Genomic DNA, 18346 nt, shown 5'->3' with positions numbered 1-18346 from the left:
CATTTAGTTGTCGTTATTGATTAAAGACAGGTGTTCTTTAGTCAAAGCCCCTGAAACATAAATCTTCAAAGATTGATGCAAATTAGGTTTCAAGAACAACACTCTCATTAGAAATTATTTGAAAATCATAGTCTTAGCTACTCCGCACATCAAAAGGGCATGTTCTTAATGTATCTGACTAAATACACCGAAAGGGTTGTTTAAAAGAAATTACGATGAAGCCATCCTGAATAAGCTCCAGTATCATCTGCACAAAGCCCCACCCAAGGGTCTCATTTCACATTTCCACATAGGTGCTCAGGTAGCTTAACTTGGGTCTTGGTTTCTTATAACACGGGGTGGGGAATTGTTGTGGATAGATTTAAGTAGCAAATATATAATTAGGGTAATTGCTGTTAAGGAATTCTAGAAATAAGAAGATTGATATATAGTCCCACCCATAAGAAACTCAGCATTTCCAATTACAGCAGCATTAAAAATAAAATGAGAGATACATTTAACAAAAATTTACAAGATTTGTACATTGAACTTTTTGAAGTATCACCAAAATAAATTTTAAAAGATCTACATATATGGAAGACATCCCATTTCCATGGAATGATAGACAGTATTATTAAAAATATTAAGACTCCTCAAAATGATCTACATATACAGTGGAATCCCTATCAAAATTCCAGCTGACTTCTTTGCAAAAATTGAAAAACTGATCCCAAAATTAATATGGACGTGCAAGGGGCCCAGGATAGCCAAAACAACCTTGCAAAAGAAGAGTAAAGTTGGAGGACTCACTTTAAAAGGTAGTAAAATGCTACAGTAATAAGTCAGTATGTTGCTGGCATAAGTTTGGATAAATAAATCTATGAGACACAATAAAAACCCACGGGGAAAAACTTACATTTACAGACAGTTTTCCACTAGGGGGCCAAAAACACCCCATTGAAAGAATAGTCTATTCAACAAATTGTGCAGGGACAGCTGGGTGTCTGCAGGCAAAAGAATCAATCTGGAATCTGAACACCCATATTTTATATAACAAATAAAAATTAAAACAAAGTAGATCACAGACAGAAATGTAAAAATTAAACCTATAAACTTTCTAAAAGAAGACACAGTATAAATCTTTGTGGTCCTAGGATAGGCTTTGGTTTCCTGGATACAATACAAAGAGCACAAGTGATAGAAGAAAAAAGCAGATAAACTGGACTTCATCAAAATTAAAACCCTTTTCTTACAAAGGACATCATCAAGAAAGTGAAATGACAGGGGAAATGGGTATCTCAAGTCAGAGAGTGCTTGCTTAGCAAGAAAAATAAAATAAATCAGTACATCTAACTACCTCCCCTGTAAAGAAATTGTTTTAATGTTTAAAAAAATATAGTGAAAGACAATGTGCAGAATAGAAGAACAATTTTGCAAAACATGTATCTAATAAGAGAGTAGCATCCAGGATATATAACGAATTCTTACAACAGAACAATACAATAAAACAGACCCAATTTTTAAATTTACCACGAATTTAGATACATATACAAATGGCCAATAAGCATATGAAAAGATGCTCAACATCACTAGACAAATCAAAATCAAAATGAGATCTCATTTTACACCCACTAGGATGGTTATTACCAAATCACGGACAATAACAAATGTCGTTCAGGAGGCAGAGAAACCTCATATGCGGCAAGGGGAAAGGGACAATTGTGCAACTTCTTTGGAGAAGCCTGGTATTTCCTCAAAAGCTTAGAGTTATACGGCTCAGCAATTCCACTCCTATATGTAGAGTCATCCCTCAATACCCTTGGGGGGTTGGTTTCAGGAACCCCACACCCTGGATACCATAATCCAAGGATGTTCGAGTCCCTTTACAATCAGCCATCTGGATCCATGTAGTGGAAACTACAGATATGGAGGGCCAACTGTACAGCCAACAGAATGAAAACATATTCTCATAAAAATTTCACATCAATATTCATAGCAGTATCATTCAGAGTAGCCAAAAGTTACTAACAATATCCATCCATCAATGAACGGATAAACACATTTACCAAGAATAGGCCCACAAACTTTTGGTCATTGAAACTTTGACAAAGGAGGTGAGAACATACAATGGAGTAAAGACAGCCTCTTCAGCAAATGGTGCAGGGAAAACTGCACAGCTGCATGTAAATCAATGAAGTTAGACTACTCCCTCACAGCATACACAAAAATGAATTCAAAATGTGTTAAAGAATTAAACATATAGACAAGACACTATAAACCTCTTAGAAGCAACCAAAGGCAAAACATGTGACATACATCTCAGCAATGTTTTCCTAGAGCAGTCTACTCAAGCAATAGAAAAACAACCAAAAATATACAAGAGGGATCTAATTAAACTTACAAACTTTTGCACAGCTAAGGAAACAGTAAGCAAAACAAAAAGACAACCAACCTATGGAATGGGAGAAAATATTTGCAATAAATGAAACTGCTAGGGGCTTAATTCCCAGAATATGTAAACAGCTTTTACACTTAATAAGAAAGAAAAACAAACAATTCAATTCAAAAAATGGCAGAAGTCCTAAAGAAACATTTCTCCAATGAAGGCGCACAAATGGCCAGTAGGCACATGAAAAAATGTTCAATATCATTATCAGAGAAATGCAAATCAAAACTGCAATCAAATATCACCTCTCACCAGTCAGAATAGCCATCATTGAGAAGTTCACAGACAATAAATACTGGAGAGGCTGCGGAGAATTGGGAACCCTCCTACACTGTGGTGGGAATGCAGTTTGGTGGAGCCATTGTGGAAAAATGTATAGAGGTTCATCAAAAGACAAAACCTTGACCTCCCAGATGACCCAGCAATCCCACTCCTGGGCATATATCCAGAAGGAACCCTAATTAAAAAAGACACCTACACCCCAATGTTCACAGCAGCACTATTTACAATAGCAAGACATGGAAACAACCGAAATGTCCACTGACAGATGGCTGGATAAAGAGGTTGTAGCATATTTGTCCAATAGACTACTATTCAGCCATAAAATAATAATAAAATAATGCCATTTGCAGCAACATCAATGGACATGGAGAATGTCATTCTAAGTGAAGTAAGCCAGAAAGAGAAAGGAAAATACCACATGAGATTGCTGACATGTGGAATCTAAAAAAATAAAAAAGAAAGGAACAAAAAAATAAACTTATCTACAGAACAGAAACAGACACAGAGTCACAGAAAACAAACTGTGGTTACCAGAGGGGGGAGGGTGGGGGAAGGAATAAATTGGGAGTTCAAGATTTGCAGTTACTGAGTATGTAAAGAATAAACAGCAAGTTTATACTGTATAGCACAGGAGAATATATTTAATATCTTATAGTAACTTATGTTTAAAAACAGTATGAAAATGAATGCAGGTATGTTCCTTTTTAACTGAAGTCTTGTGCTGTAGACAAGAAACTGACACAACATTATAAACTGACTAGACTTCAATGAAAATATTTTTAAATAAACTAAAACCAAAAAAAATGGAAAAGGATATTATCAAACAAAAAGAATAAAGTACTGATTCAGGCTACAATATGGAAGAACCTTGAAATTTTATGCTAAAATAAGCCAGACACAGAAAGCCAAATAGTGCCCTATAAGGTGAACTGTATCTAAGCGTTTATTGTACTACTGTAAATTTTCCAGAGGTTTGAAATCTATCAATATCAAAATAAAATATATTATGCATTAAAAACTTAAAACGCTTCCTCACAGGAGGGCTTTGATTATTAAATGCAGAAACGCATATAAAGCTCTTGGAAAAACAATTTGCACGTCCACACACAGTCACTGCTGTCACTGCCACTCAGAGGGTGGTGCCAGCGCTGATGAGAGCTGCCTCCACTCGCTCCCCTGCAGAAAGGAGTGAAGGCCTGAGCTCTGACAGGCAGGGTGAGCGTGAACCTGAGTCATACACAGCCACGTTCCAGACTCTGCGTTACCCAACTTTCTTATACAAACTGCAACATGTAATGTAAACACGCTAGAGGGATGTATCTTACAACACAGGGAATACAGACAATGTTTTACAGTAACTATAAATGGAGCATCTATTGTACACCTGAAACTAATATCATATTTTAAATCAGCTATATTTTTATGAAAAATTAAAACATATTTTTAAAATGCTATCACTTTAATATTCAATTCGGTTTTTAAGTTACTACTAAACAGCTCAGAATGTATAAAAGCATTTAATTGTGCTGTTTGCTTACATATTTATTTACATTCAGCCTCTTGCTAAAAGAGAATTTAAACAATTCTGTTAAACACAGCTTAACAACCATAACAACAAAAATGCAAAACGGAGAGTGAAGAGAAAATGGAGATTCAATACTTAAATGAAACCAGGGGGAGATAAACTCATAAAAATGGATTCCATGAAGTCAGGGCAAGTGTTAAAGGCCGACTACAAATTCAGCTGTAAGATTCTTGGCAGCTAAAGCAAAAAGAAAATGATGAAGGGGCGGGTGGTAGAGCATGTGCTTAGCGTGCACGGGGTCCTGGGTTCAAGCCCCAGGGCCTCCACTAACAGATAAATACATCTAATTACCTCCCCCCCAAAAGAACCCCAAAGAAAAGATAAAGAGAAATTTCTTTCCCAAAGAACCCTGATATTAAATTTGGGTTAAATACTTAAAAAAAGATAAAAAGAAAAATAAAAAATATAAGTGACACTGTGAAGGAAAACCCCAGCTGGGCTAACAAGCTAAGTCACAAATCTAAGTGTGATAAGTGTCGGTTTACTGATCTAAGTTTTGCTGAGCTACCTGGTAAACCTGAAGTTTAGTGTCAGTTTAATGGGCTAATAAGCTAACACGTAAATCCAAGGACAACAATTGTCAGTAAAGGGATCTGTTCCAAATTGATAAGCTTCAGTGTACTGATTCCTTGCTTTTTGTTGTTTGAGCCATATTGGCTAATAGCCCCATACTTGTAATTAACCCTATAAAACCTCATGTGCACGTCTTGGAGGTGCTCAGAGCTTTGGAAATGAAGCCCCTCTGAGCGTGCCAGCGAAATAAATCTCAGTACTACAACCTTGTGAGTTATACTTGTTTCTTGGCTTGCCTGTTGTTTCTATAACAACACAAGCGATAATGCCCATGAGATAAATCTGCGGAGGTTGCTGTCAGGTCCCCATGTCTCACGTAGGAAAATCTGAAACATTTTTCTTACCATTCAGGGTCATCATAAGCCCACCTCACACCTCCCACCTTTAAATGCAGGAGTACAGGTAGGGCCCGACCTTTGCTGTCTCTGTGTCATCACAGTGAGACAGGATGGAAGGGGGAAGAGCACAGCCATTCAAGGAAGGCCACAGCAATTAACATCAAAATGTTAAAGGATTCAAACCCCAATAGGCCTTGAGGCTCAGGATGAAGAGATTTAACTTCTAGCAGATCTTGAGCTTCAGTAAACATCCATTGTAATAGTAACTTGGTGAATAACATGCCCCAGGCAACATGGCAGTCCCAATGCTAGCCACAAAAGGTCAAAGGGTGGGAAATGGCCAACTCCCTGGGAATCCTAGCCCCTTGCCCTAAGGCTGGTCCTTCTACTTATTAGCATATGAAACCACCAAGCCCAAGAAAACAAGCAACACAGTGCCACCTCGCGGTCACCACTCTCTCTCCCTCTTTGAGGAAGGCCCACAATGTGTGGAGTGTGTACCTACTTCTAATATGAGCATCAAACCCCCACACCTCGTGAAGTTTCTCTTGCCTATCAATGTATCTCTCTGAATAAATCTACCTTTACTCAACACTGGCTTGCTCTTGAATTCTTTACTGCATGAAGTTAAGGAACAAAATCTGGTGGGGCACATCCCAGGGGCTCAATGAAAGCCTGGGACACAGCCCTTCTCATGCCCAACGTTTTTTATTCTTGTATCAACAGGACTGGGCTGTGAAGGGAGGTCTGAGGCCACAGCTAAGGGACAGAAGCAGCCTCCAGGGCTCCAATTGGTGGGCAGTCTCTCCCCCAGCATGGGTCTTGGGGTCTGCCCGGTTCTCTGTGTTGCTCTGTTGTGCTGACTCCCCAGACATACAGCGTACTCCTAGGCTTCTCCCCACAAAACCCTTCTCTCCAAAATACAAGCACATCTTGTCACAATCCTCTTTTTCAACAAGGAAATGTTCAGCCCACTTTTTTTCCTCCCCAATAAAGTACCCAACTGTCCTCGCTCCCATCACACCACTATTTTCTTTGTGAGAACTCTGCACTCGCCACACCCCATCCTGAACACAGGTGCCTTACTGGCTGTGATTGAGATGTTTCTTTCTCACACAGCCTGCGTCCTTTCACTTTCCCCTTGTTACCTTAAAAAAGCATTTCCTGAGTCACTCACCCCTCTGATTCTGAACTAACAAAGTGCTGAGTTTGCAGTCACTATATGCATACATCCCAGTTTTGGCTAGGTTTCCATCACAAGATCTTCATTAAGGAGCTGCATCAAGAAGTTTAAAGAGGCTATTCTTACATCTGAGTGGAGGAGCCTGCAAAAAAGTTGAATGGCTTTGAAGAGAGAGTTAACCAGGGACAAAGAATTTGCAGGTCCTAGTCAAAAGTGTCATGAGGCAAAATGTTCTCCCAAGACTCAGTGTGGCTTATGAACACGGAGTCGGCGGGGAGGAGGTGACAGGCAGTGAGTAGGGTGAGTGATACGGGTTACGCTCCCCCAGCTGGGGAAGAAAAGGTTTTTTCCAGTTTTCCAAACAATTTCTTACTACCTTTTTCTATTATTGTCACATACTATTTCCAACGAATTAAGCATATCAATGTCAGTCATTTGGGCCACTTGGGAGAAGCTACACGATGCCATTCACAGGGCTGGGACATGACAGCCACACCAGTCTAGATTGAAAGAACAGTTGGGGTATTTGCAAGGTAATCACGGGCATGCAGCAAACTCCCCAGCTTCAATGACCTCATCTCAATGCTGGGGCCAATAAAACTACCAAGCAAAGTGCGTGATGATTATGGCCAACATCTGTTTATTAGTTAAGTGCCCGAGACAACTGTCGCTTAATGGGGAATGAGTATGATCAACGAGGCCCTGTCTACCTGGCCACACGCGCCCTACCTTCCTGCCTTGGTGCAGCAGCAGAACTTATTTAGCTGAGATGAACACCCCCAGAGCAGCCCAGACGGGAAAGCTCCCAGCTCTGCACGGCGAGACATGTTCCTTTCCTTCTCAGAGCTGATCACAATTTGCTGTCGTCTGTTTTTATGTTTATCCCTTTTGTAACTGTCTCTCCTTCGGAGTTTTTGCTCAAGCAGCACAGGGCCAGATGTGTCTTGCGGCCTGCCGGATATTCTGGGCAGGGAAACAGCCGACTCCATATCTGGCTCTGGTGCTGAACAGAGAGGGCAGAAGGCCCAGGGGCCCATGCTGAACCGAGGCCTCTGCACCCAAAATTATGGTCTGATTTTGGGCAAATTATACAGTCTTTTTACCATGAGATTCCTCATCTGTCCATGAAAATAACTGTCCATGGCACATAGAATTACAAGGATTATAGGAAATCACCAAATTCATAACCTAGCCAAGGGGCTGCAAGTGCATCCTCAACAGACAAATGCTGCCTTTACGGCTCTGACACATGCTAAGCGGGGCGGCCCCACACAGTGAACACTGCTAAGTGCCAGTGGGTTAAGTGCTTCATGTGTGCTATAATACTCTTTAGATCTTACAACAATCCCAGGGTGAAACGAATATTATGCCCATTTCACAGATTCACCAACAGGTTAAGAGATTTTGAATTCTATTCCAAGGCCCTATGGTGAAGAAATGGCAATTTAAACCGGAATCTGGGCCCAGGCCTTGGCTCCATCTCTCTCCAATCCACCTGACCACTTGCCTTTGAATTCCACCTCTCCAATACACAAGTTTCAGCCGGCCAGCTCTTAAATGCAATTTGTGCAGTTTGTCAATGTTGGTTAATTACCATAAACTGTTCTCAGAAACCACTACAGTAAAGAAAGGTGGACTTAAGGAATTCTGCATTGCGTTCTCCTGCAATGTGCAGGATCCCTTTCCTACACCTCCAAATCCAAGTGTATGCTTCCTCCCTGTTTATGTTTGCACACGGCTTATTAAAGCAGAAGGTACCTGCAGTAATTCCATCTCGGTTGCTTTCCAAGGTTGCAGATTATCCATAATCAGTCTGTGAACGAAAATACTACAATGTGAATGAGAATACTGCAACCATGACAGTAAACAAAGAATACTGAAACCAAGTCATTAAAGGCTGCCGCCACCCCCCAGCTAGGACAGGCCTGCAGCCCAGCTGCTACAGCAACTCACAATGGTGTCATCTGAGCAGACTCAGAATAAGAAAGGACAGGCTACTGGCCCGAGATAGCTAGGTGCTTGTCTAAAAAATGAATTCAGTGAGTCCAAATATTTGCTTCCTCTCACACATACAAAAGTACTAAATTCTTGAACTTGAGATACCTGGCTTTCTTTAGATAACAAGCAATCTTTTATTGTTCCAACAACCTGGTCTTTGTTGTAAAGCTCCTATATATCCTAGCTCTGCCTCAACCTCTTGGGAGCAGTCCCTCAGAGAGTTCTGACAGGCTGTCATCCTGGCTCGAGTCCTCCCGCCAAATGAAACATAACTCTTAAATTTTAGGCTGCACATGTATTTCAGTCAACAGTTTTGGACACCATGAAGCACCACAGCAGATTTCTCTCCACCTGAACTCTCCAAGTAACCGGAGCCTTGGTACCAGCAGTGGCCCTTTGTGCCCATCCACCTCCTCGGGGAGTCCAGATGAATTTGGGTGAGTCTCTCTTGGTTCTCGGATCTCACATATTGGTTGATGATCCTAAGTTTATCTGGCGGTGTATCCAGGTACGTGGCCCTCCAGTTGAAAGAACCTGAGGTGAATTACCCACCCAGTGGAGACATATTGGGTGGGGCCTGGTTGAAAGATAACAGGAAATATCCACCTTGAGGATATGTCCAAAGTGGGGCTGGTGGAAACATATGAGGAAAATACTCACCCAGTGGAGACATCCTGAGTGAGTCCAAGTTGAAAGACACTGGGTTCAGGACTGAGTGGTTAGGTAAGAGTCTGGTCTAATATTTTCCTCAATTTGGTTACCTCCATTGAATTTTTCAGGATAAAAGTAAAACTCTTATGAGGAAACTTTCAACTCCAAAATTCGGACCATCCTCCTGGCTGGTAACAGCTTTCTCGGGTGACAGAGAATCTTCCAGGAGTGGTAGACACAAAGACTTCATGACACAGAGTTGTCCCTGTGGGAAATCTTACTAGCAAATTTATTCTGAGAACCCGACCTTACAATGGGGAATAGAACTTTCAAAAAAAAAATAAAGAACAGAAAAGAAAAGAAAAAGAAATGACAGATTGCCAGTCTCCAACTATTACCCCAGCCAGGTTTATGTACATACAAAATTTACAACATTAATTGGGAATAAGAAAAAAAAAACTCACTCTGAAAATAACTAACCAGGCCTGATAAAAACATTTTTTGGCACTCTGAACTTATAAAAACAAAATCCCCTTTAGGGGTAACTTGGATTTCTCTTCCTGTGTCCTTGAAATGTAAATGTTTTATCTTTCTCTGGGTGTTTTAAGTGTGTGTATGTATGTATATGTATGTTTAGTTTATTTTTTAAAGGAAACCTTGGACTCCACCATACAAAAGTTTCAAGTATTGTGTACATATGGTGGCCACGCAAATAAATTGGGATTCTAAGCAATTCTTTGATAGTACCAATTTTCAGATATTTTGCCATCTTAAACTTTGTTGCATCAGCCTGGACCACAAAGGCTTTTAGCTTTTGGAGAGTAAACCTTTGAATTTTATTTAGGCAACACCCCGACTCTCATGTGGAAGGGCCTCTGCATCTTATTGGTTTAAAATCACTATATATATATTATATTTGTATATAAATTGACGGCCATATGATGGAGTTTTTAATTTGGAAAAACTTTTTAATTGGTGAAAGTTTAAAGAGATCTCATTATAAACAGTTGTTTTATGGTTTCTATTAAAATCAAGTTTAAATGTAGAAAAATATATCTAATGGTTAACCTAAGAACTTAGTTAAAAAAATAAAACTGGTTTGAAAAGCTACGTTTGTGTTTTCCTTTCTGATAAATGTTTCTAGATATGCTAATAAAAACTTAGAATAATTAATGTTAATTAGGTTGAATAACTGGAAAAATGATTGTAAAAATGTCGAAAAAAAAAATAAGTGGCTTATCCCAAAAGGATAAATATTTTTATATGGTTATTTTGAATCAAATACATAAAATGGACATTTTTGGATTTACATACAGGGTTTTGATACTACACAACGTAAAGTTAAAAAAAAAAGGGCCAAAGAGTTCACCTACTCCCCCCCAAGATTAAAGTTCAAACAAGCCCATTTTACTTTCCACAGTTTGAAATATATGTATATATAGACTGAAATACTTGATCAATAATTGGGATAACAGACCAATTAATGAAATTAAAAACTGAGAAGTGCCTAAGCTCTTTGGCTGAATCTTGGGCATCCTAGAGACTTCTATAAAATTATATACAATGCACACACACACAAAAAAAGGTTTCTGGCACTCCTTCTAGAAATAAGAATTATTGATTAAACTTAATAAATATAAAAATTAAAGGTATAAGATTTAATAAAATTGAGATAAAAGTTTGTGAAATTGGTATATTTAAGTGGTCTTTATACAAAACTTTTGCTTGTGTTGTGGGATACATATGTTTAAGAGGAAAAACACTTCCCCTTCTTGGTATTATAAGGCTAGGCACATATCTGTCCCTCTGAAAATATTAATTGAACAAATTAAAATAAACCAATATAGTTACATAAGCCGTCCAATATAATGTAAAACTAAAAACTAATTTGAGTGGCTAATAAAAAAATACAGGTTTACCCTGGGTTTAACTTATAACACAAGGAAAAGAGATCTTACTAAATGCCTTATGCAAGTTTTGGAAGACATATTTAAGTAAGCCTTAAAGTTTTAAAACATGGAATTCTTTGTTTACAGCTCTTCTCACTGATACAAAAATGCCATTTAAGGAGATAAAATACGGCCTGGGTGAGAGAGCAGTTCTCTGGGGACCTGGAAGACAGTGTCTTTGTCTTGCACATCAGAAATATAAATACAACAAACAGTGACCTAGGACTGAGTCTAATTAGCTCAACGAAATAAACCTTAAGGCCAAGAAATTTTTGGCATATTAGAACTCAGAACTCTGAAGGGTCCTTCAGACATTGTGAAGAAATTTTAACTGTCTGTTTCATAAATAGTAAGCCTTAATGATTTGAGCAAGCAAATTCAGCTTACTCCAACTATTATTATACCTATCTTATAAGTAAGTTTTAAAGTGAAGCTATGAGATCTCTAGCTTTTTTCTGATTATAAGCCTGTGTACACATTATAGAAGTGAGATATTTCTACTGCTAAAGAAAAAAAATTCAAAGTCATAGAGCTCTGCTTAATTGACGTAAAAATATAAGAGCTTAAACATTAAGTATTTTTAAAATAACAACTGAACAAATTGACTTTCAGCGTCATGTGAAATGGAAAATATGCAATATTAAGATAATATTTGATATTGTTTAGTTTAAGTATGTTCTAATTAATATAGACATCTTTAAAGTCATCAATATTATGTATAATACCTTTACTGTACCTAGGTTTAATGAAAGTCAAATAAGATCCTGTTATATCTGTTGCAGATTTGTCAAAAAAAAAATAAAAGTAATGTGCTGTGGTAAAATTTTAATTAAATTAAATGCAAATGAGATGAGAGCTTTGGGTAAATATTTAAAATATATTTTTAAAATGTATGTTTAAGATAATCTCTAAGTGTCTGGTATCTTTAAATTCTAGTGTTGTGCTAAATTAAGTTAAATGACAAGATTTTATTAAATAGCTATGCCATTTTCAGATAAAATAACATTGAAATACGAATTACTTAACATTTAACTTCCTCTTACAGTGAAACTAAAGGTATATAGAAATATTAATAAATGGTTGGTGCCAAACTGAAATAGTCTCTATTAGTAAGGGAATGATCTCAGTATCCTAGGAAAGTAATATAAATGCGTAAAGGAAGATATAAGAATGGAATTATATTTTGTTAATGAAAAATAGTGACTTTCTCCTGAACCTGGTTACTTCTGAATAGAAGAAAAATAAGGGACACACTAATATAAGTATAGAAAGCTGTGGAAGGCTTGTGGAAAAGGAACCCTGAGGGAAGAGTTTTGTACATGGTCAGAATTGGCTAAGTTTAGAAACAAATTGGGCAACGTAAATGAATCTTAGAAGTAAGCTGGTACAAGATTAGAATTGTTTTTCTCTCTGTTAAGAGGAAAAAATTTTCTTAAAATGTTAATCCTCCTTCAGTAACAGATTGTAAAACTTCTTATACCACTTAGCTGATCTGTTCTGCCTTTACTTTTGACGTATTTTCTTGTTAATGAATTAGTACTACTTTACAGTGATCTATATGTTTATCTGATCAAGTGTTCTGAAATCTTTCAAAAAGCTCCCCAAATATAAAATTCTAATTAATTAAATAAAAATTAATTTAATTAATTAAAATTCTTTTAATCTCCAGTTAAGTTTGGGATGCTACAGAAGGCCCCTGAAACATCCCAAAGAGAGATTTTTAACTATAAAGTTTCATTTGGCATTTTAAATAACATGGAATTGTCAAATGAATCATAAATCTTCTAAGGTTATATTGAATGAGACAATATTATTAATATAGATATTGTAGAAATTATATGGACTCCCTAAAATTCTGGTATATCTGAAATGTTACCAGTGATAATTATGGGTATAGTGAACAGATTTCTTTATTGATTATAGTGTAACGGTGTTTAACCATGCTTTTAAATTTTTGTCATTTATAGACAGTTAATTGTTTTCTTCTGATGGTTTTGCAAAATGCTTTCTCTTCAAGGAGATTTACTGATTCCTAATAAATTTCACACTATAGCACTGAACTAAACTGGGTAAGACATTTCAAAGTTCTAATGAAAACTCTCATTAAAAGAATTAGTTACAAGGGACTGATTAACCTGCTGAATATGGTTATAATTTTTGATATTGTTTGAAATACTACTGGCTTTTAACCTGTTTCCCAGACGTAAAGAATCTCTTCTCCTTAAGCTAGTTATGGTTCACAGCAATTTGATAAATTATACCTATGTAATCACACTTGGAACACTTATCTTTTCTCTCTATCTGATCCCTCAAGAGACTAAAAACACTTAGGTCCCCAGTGGCTTTATCAAACAAATTAGGGAGATCATCTCCTAACAGATATAGGAGTATAAAGATATTTTAAGGATTTTAAAGAGAAAAGAATTTACCTAAATCTGTAAGGCAGAAACCCATGAAAAGCCTTGACGTGTCTTTCTTGGCCTTAGCAAACCTTAACATTCTACCCTGAGACTCCGTATTAAAACTTCCAACACAGCCAATTTAAAAAAGCCTATATGATCAAATAATCAGACTTAACTTGTAAAAAATTAATCTTGATTTGGCTATATTTGAGAAAACTGAGGGTAACTTAAGAGAGAAAATAAATTATATTTTACTGGATATTAAATTCTAGTTTTGTTAATTGAGGTCCATATTTACTAAGACACTTCCCAGATTATTCCTTGCTGTCATGTCACATTACTGTAAGGTTTAATTGAATTATGAAAAGGATACTCTAGGTTTGTTTCTGAAGCTCAGAAATCTATCCTTGGGTAAAGTTCCAATGCCCCATGACCTGCAGCCAGGGGATTATACATACTGCAACAGGCATGACTTAAAGAACTGTCTCCAACCTGAATGGAAGGACCCTTTTTCAGGTACTCTTTACCAGACCATACACACCAAAGCTGAAGGAAACAGAGTCTCCGATTCATTTCCTATCTGAAACATCCCCTGCACTGCACTGGCCTATCGAGTGCTGCTCACCTTAAAACAATGCCCAAATGGAGAAAAAGCTACCAGACCAGGATGAGAAGAAGACGACATCTGAGCTAGACAGCTGACCCAAGACACCGGACCAGGACTGTATACCAATTACTTTGATAATTTCTCCAACCTTTGATTATGATCTACTCCAATTGTTAAGTTTATGATAAATTACCTATGTCTAGTACTTCTGTGTTACCTTGGTGGGTTTCCCTACTCCAAGGCTCTAATTAGATAGCCCTCAGAAACGTTATTCTAAAAAGAATTTATAGTTCTGTTTAGGCCACTGTTGATCTTACAAGGTGGGAGATTTCAACTGGCCAATTAATACCTGCTCTGACCCTGACCATAAATATGAACTTTCTCATAGGATCAAACTCAGAAACACAAGCAAAATTTTAACCCAAAAATACAACTTCTCGACTATTAAATTCTTACTCGTGACTTTATTAACGTTACTAGCTGTATTACTTATATCCTGTCTATTTTATAAAATTGTTGTCTGTTACATTTCCCAATGTGTAACTAGGCCCACAAGATGGATGATGGCTAAACATCTTGAAGAAACAGATAAAATTTATAACCCTGAATAAAATAAATATAATAGTGTGATTCTATTTATGGGAATGAGCAAAGATGGGTAAACACTTTCTGTATCATAATAGACTAGTAAGACAGGTGATCCAGAGAACTTTTAGTATCAACAGGGTCTGACAAAAAAAAACTTACACCTTGAATGGCAACTTAGAAGATTCTTCACCTGAACTAGGAATGAGCCATCCTAGCACCGTGGGACAAAATTGGTCATGAAATTTCTCTCTAAATATTGGTCAAATTTAGGACCAAGTGGGAGCACTGTGAATGAAAATACTACAATGTGCATGAAAATACTGCAACCATGACAGTAAACAAAGAATGCTGAATCCGAGTCATCAGCGGCTGCTGCCAACCCCCAGCGAGTACATGCCTACAGCCCGGCCTCTCAGCCACTCACAGTGGTGCCCTCTGAGCAGACTCAGAGTAAGAAAGGACAGGATACTGGCCCTAGATAGCCAGGGGCTTGCCAAAGGAATGAATTCAATGACTCAAATGTTTGCTTCTCACCATACATAGAAAAGCAGTAAATACTTGAACTTGAGATATCTGGTTTTCTTTAGATAACAAGCAATATTTTATTGTTCCAATTACCTGGTCTTTGTTGTAAGCTTCTATATATCCTAGCTCCTCCCCTACCTCTTGGGAGCAGTCCCTCAGAGTGATCTGAGAGGCTGTCATCCCGGCTCGAGTCCTCCATCCAAATTAAACAAAGCCCTTAACATATAGGCTGAACGTTTATTTCAATGACGTTCCAGAATAGACACAACTCATCAATTCTGTAATGGAACACACTGAATCAGGAACCAAAGCGTGTTTTAGTCCAGAAAATCTCCGGGTTCCTATTTCTTCCTGTCATTATACAATCCCTCTAGAACTCATTAATTTGCTGTCTGCTCCTCTGGCAACAAAACTCGTAGAAGACTCAACTCAGCAGAGCACCCTGCTGGGGAGAACACCCCGCAGAAGCACTGCAGGCTGCCTGCCCTCCTGTACGCTCTGCTGACCCTTGGTGTCCTCCGTGGAGACCAGTCCAACAGAGCTGTTCCTAACAGCTACAAATTCGCACACGTTAAATAAATCATTTAATTTTATATGATATTTTACGTATATACACATCTCTGAAAACAACTTTGCAGAAGCTCAAATCTTCAACATCAATCCCCAAAGGCAAATCCGGTCCCCAAGAGGAAACAAGACTTAAGACGACGCTAAGGCCTCCAAAGTCCTCTCAAGGACAGTCAACCAAACTGCCTGCAGGTCTGCAGCTGCAGGATGTTACATGTCTGCTTTTAAAGCAACCCCTTTCTTCCCTCGGGTATTACAGTGTCCCTCTATGCCCTCCCGTCTCAGGGTAAAAGCAGCCGTTGCAGAACCTTGCAGGGAAGCACTGACAGGAGTCGACAAAGAGGATCAGAGCTAAGCTAATACTTCTGATGACACGACCTTGTCACTGTGTCACTTTACAGATGAAGATATATAGAGAGAGAGGTGGGGTGATATTGCTCAAAGTCACACAGCTAATAAGTGGCAAAGTCTATAACTCTGCTCTTCCCTTCGGCGTGACGCCCCAGCTGGGACGCCCACAGGGTTGTCTCATGCCTGCCTGAACAATCCTCTCCTGTCACTCATAGCCCACCAGAGGGTCTGACCCTAGCCTGCCTTTTCAGCATCTATTTCCTCCAGTCTCTGAGGAACAAGGCCGTTTGGGCCACTGTATGACTTCCGGCTCCCGGAAACATCAGTGCTCATGCTGGTCTTGCCTGTGCATCCGGCCCGCTGCTCAGAGGCTCTTCCTCCCCTGCAGGAGGACGTTTCCAGTCTCTGCAGGGACACCTCCTCAGGGGAGCCCTCTTCTCGCTCTCAGCACGGCAGGGCCACATCCCGAGCTGCCCCATTAGGACAGTTTGCGCCCAGGTCTGTTAATCAGACCAGCAGCATCAGAGCTAGGGATTATGCCCGGGCTACCCTGCAAAACTACTGCCCGCCACACAGCCCCCAGCCAGCAGGTCACCTGGAAGTCACAGCAAGTGCCCCACCCAATCCAGAAGCCTCTTCATTTGCCAGCATCGCTGATGACTGGTTTCCAAACTTTGGTCAGTTTCGCACAAAACAGCACCTTCAACTGTGAAGCAGAGGGTTTCGCTTCTGCTCCCCATCCTTACTGGTAATGTCAAGGAAAACAAAGAGGCCTTTTCTCAACACTTTTATAATGACACCCTCCCACCCACAATACTCATATGCTCAAGAGCTTTGGATCCAAGTGATTTTCTTTCCCTTATGATAAGCGGCTCAAAACACTGCGGGATTCCTTCTATTTAGAGGGTATTTGTACTCAGTTTATCGGCTTTAATCTGTTTTTGTCTCTCTTCAATATCCCTAGCAGTTGCCACCTCTTACTCCCTTCAGCAGCCTCCCTCCCAACATCTACTCTAGGAAATCAGCTGTGATGAGGGGCCCTGGGGCAGTCACAGACGATGCAACTAAGGCAAAGAGAGGGTCCATAATTTGCCCGAGAAGATCAGCTTCAACCCCCAACAATGTGTGTCACGTCCCTGTGTTTAACTCTTATGCTAAGCAAGATAACTTTTTGTAGATTGTGATTATAAACAGATGAGGTATAAAAATACATACAAGGACACACATCTACTCTAAGATGCTCACTAACTCCACTATTTTGTTTCTACTAATTTCTATTAAAAAATATTAAGAACCTCTCCAGTCAGTATAGCAAAATGTTACTGGGCTTTAAATCCAGAATATAGAGGTGTTAAATGTGTCATTACTCATACTTATTTGTATGTTCACAATACAAAATTATTTGAAAGTCCCTCTCACCTCCCCCTACTCACTACTGGCTCTCACCTGAGCTCCCAGACCACACATCTAACAACCTTTCACTTTACCCCCAGCTGAACTCATCAGTTTTCCGCAGAACTCCCTCTGCAGCTTTCCCTCCTCAGAGCACAGAAGGACCATCATTTACCTCATTAATCCACCCAGAAACCTGGGCCTTACTCCATCCTGCATTCACAGCCAGCCTTCATCCTTTCCTTTTTACCATCTAAACATGCCTTCAATATGTTCGCTTTTAAACACTGACGGTCCCACAGCTCAAGTGGAAGCCACCAACACTGCCCACCTGGACTCACGAGTCTCCTAAGTGGCCCCACAGCCGCTCTCCCCTACTTGAGACAAATGGGACTGTGCCACTCCCGCGCTTTTTGGACTCTTTTCAGACCCACTCTTCTTAGAAGAAACTCCAAGTTCTTCACCAGGTGAAAGTCTTTGCCATGAAATTGTCACCTCAGGGAGGGCAGGACCCGCCCTCTCCCCTCGGCCCCGCCCTCTGGCAGAGCATCAGCTTGGGAGGACCTGCTGAGCTACACCAACCTGTATTCTAAACCTGGTCTGAGTTCTTAGCAAACTGCTTCACTTATCCATACAATTCCAAGGTAAATTAGAAAGATTTTAGATGTTGAGCTAGACTATTGATTTTGGGATTTTGCACTAGCAACCTGCAAGGACATGTTCTAAAGATTCTGTCTTCTTAAAACCACACCCAGGTTAAAGGAGTATTTGTGGAATGTCTTCGGAGGAAAAGGGACTGTACTTTTACAGGCTTTATGTTTTATAACATGAACAACCCGGACAGGGTCACAAATGGAACCGCCTCACAAGTGACAGAAGACAGGTGAGAGGCACAAAGCAACAGGTTGCAAAGATGGTAAGAGTAAACAT

At 39.2% G+C, this 18346-nt stretch overlaps 2 protein-coding genes and 1 long non-coding RNA gene across 2 annotated transcripts in view; all 3 read right to left on the bottom strand.

Moving 5' to 3' along the window:
* Positions 1-18346, bottom strand: part of LOC140687542 (trafficking protein particle complex subunit 9-like) — a 518046-nt gene that overhangs the window by 148022 nt on the left and 351678 nt on the right.
* LOC140687533 (uncharacterized) overlaps positions 1-18346 on the bottom strand; it is a 119051-nt gene that overhangs the window by 63866 nt on the left and 36839 nt on the right. The window lies entirely within an intron of this gene.
* On the bottom strand, positions 7962-9145 carry LOC140687552 (uncharacterized). The gene is made up of 3 exons (XR_012061934.1): positions 9045-9145; positions 8736-8961; positions 7962-8199 (listed from the first exon to the last, which is right to left on the bottom strand). It is a non-coding gene; the product is annotated as an uncharacterized lncRNA (long non-coding RNA).

This window comes from Vicugna pacos, chromosome 20 (assembly GCF_048564905.1).
Source record: "Vicugna pacos chromosome 20, VicPac4, whole genome shotgun sequence".
NCBI classification, from domain to species: domain Eukaryota; kingdom Metazoa; phylum Chordata; class Mammalia; order Artiodactyla; family Camelidae; genus Vicugna; species Vicugna pacos.
The sequence above is the reverse complement of the archived record's forward strand: the minus strand, read 5'-3'. Positions and strand labels throughout refer to the sequence as shown.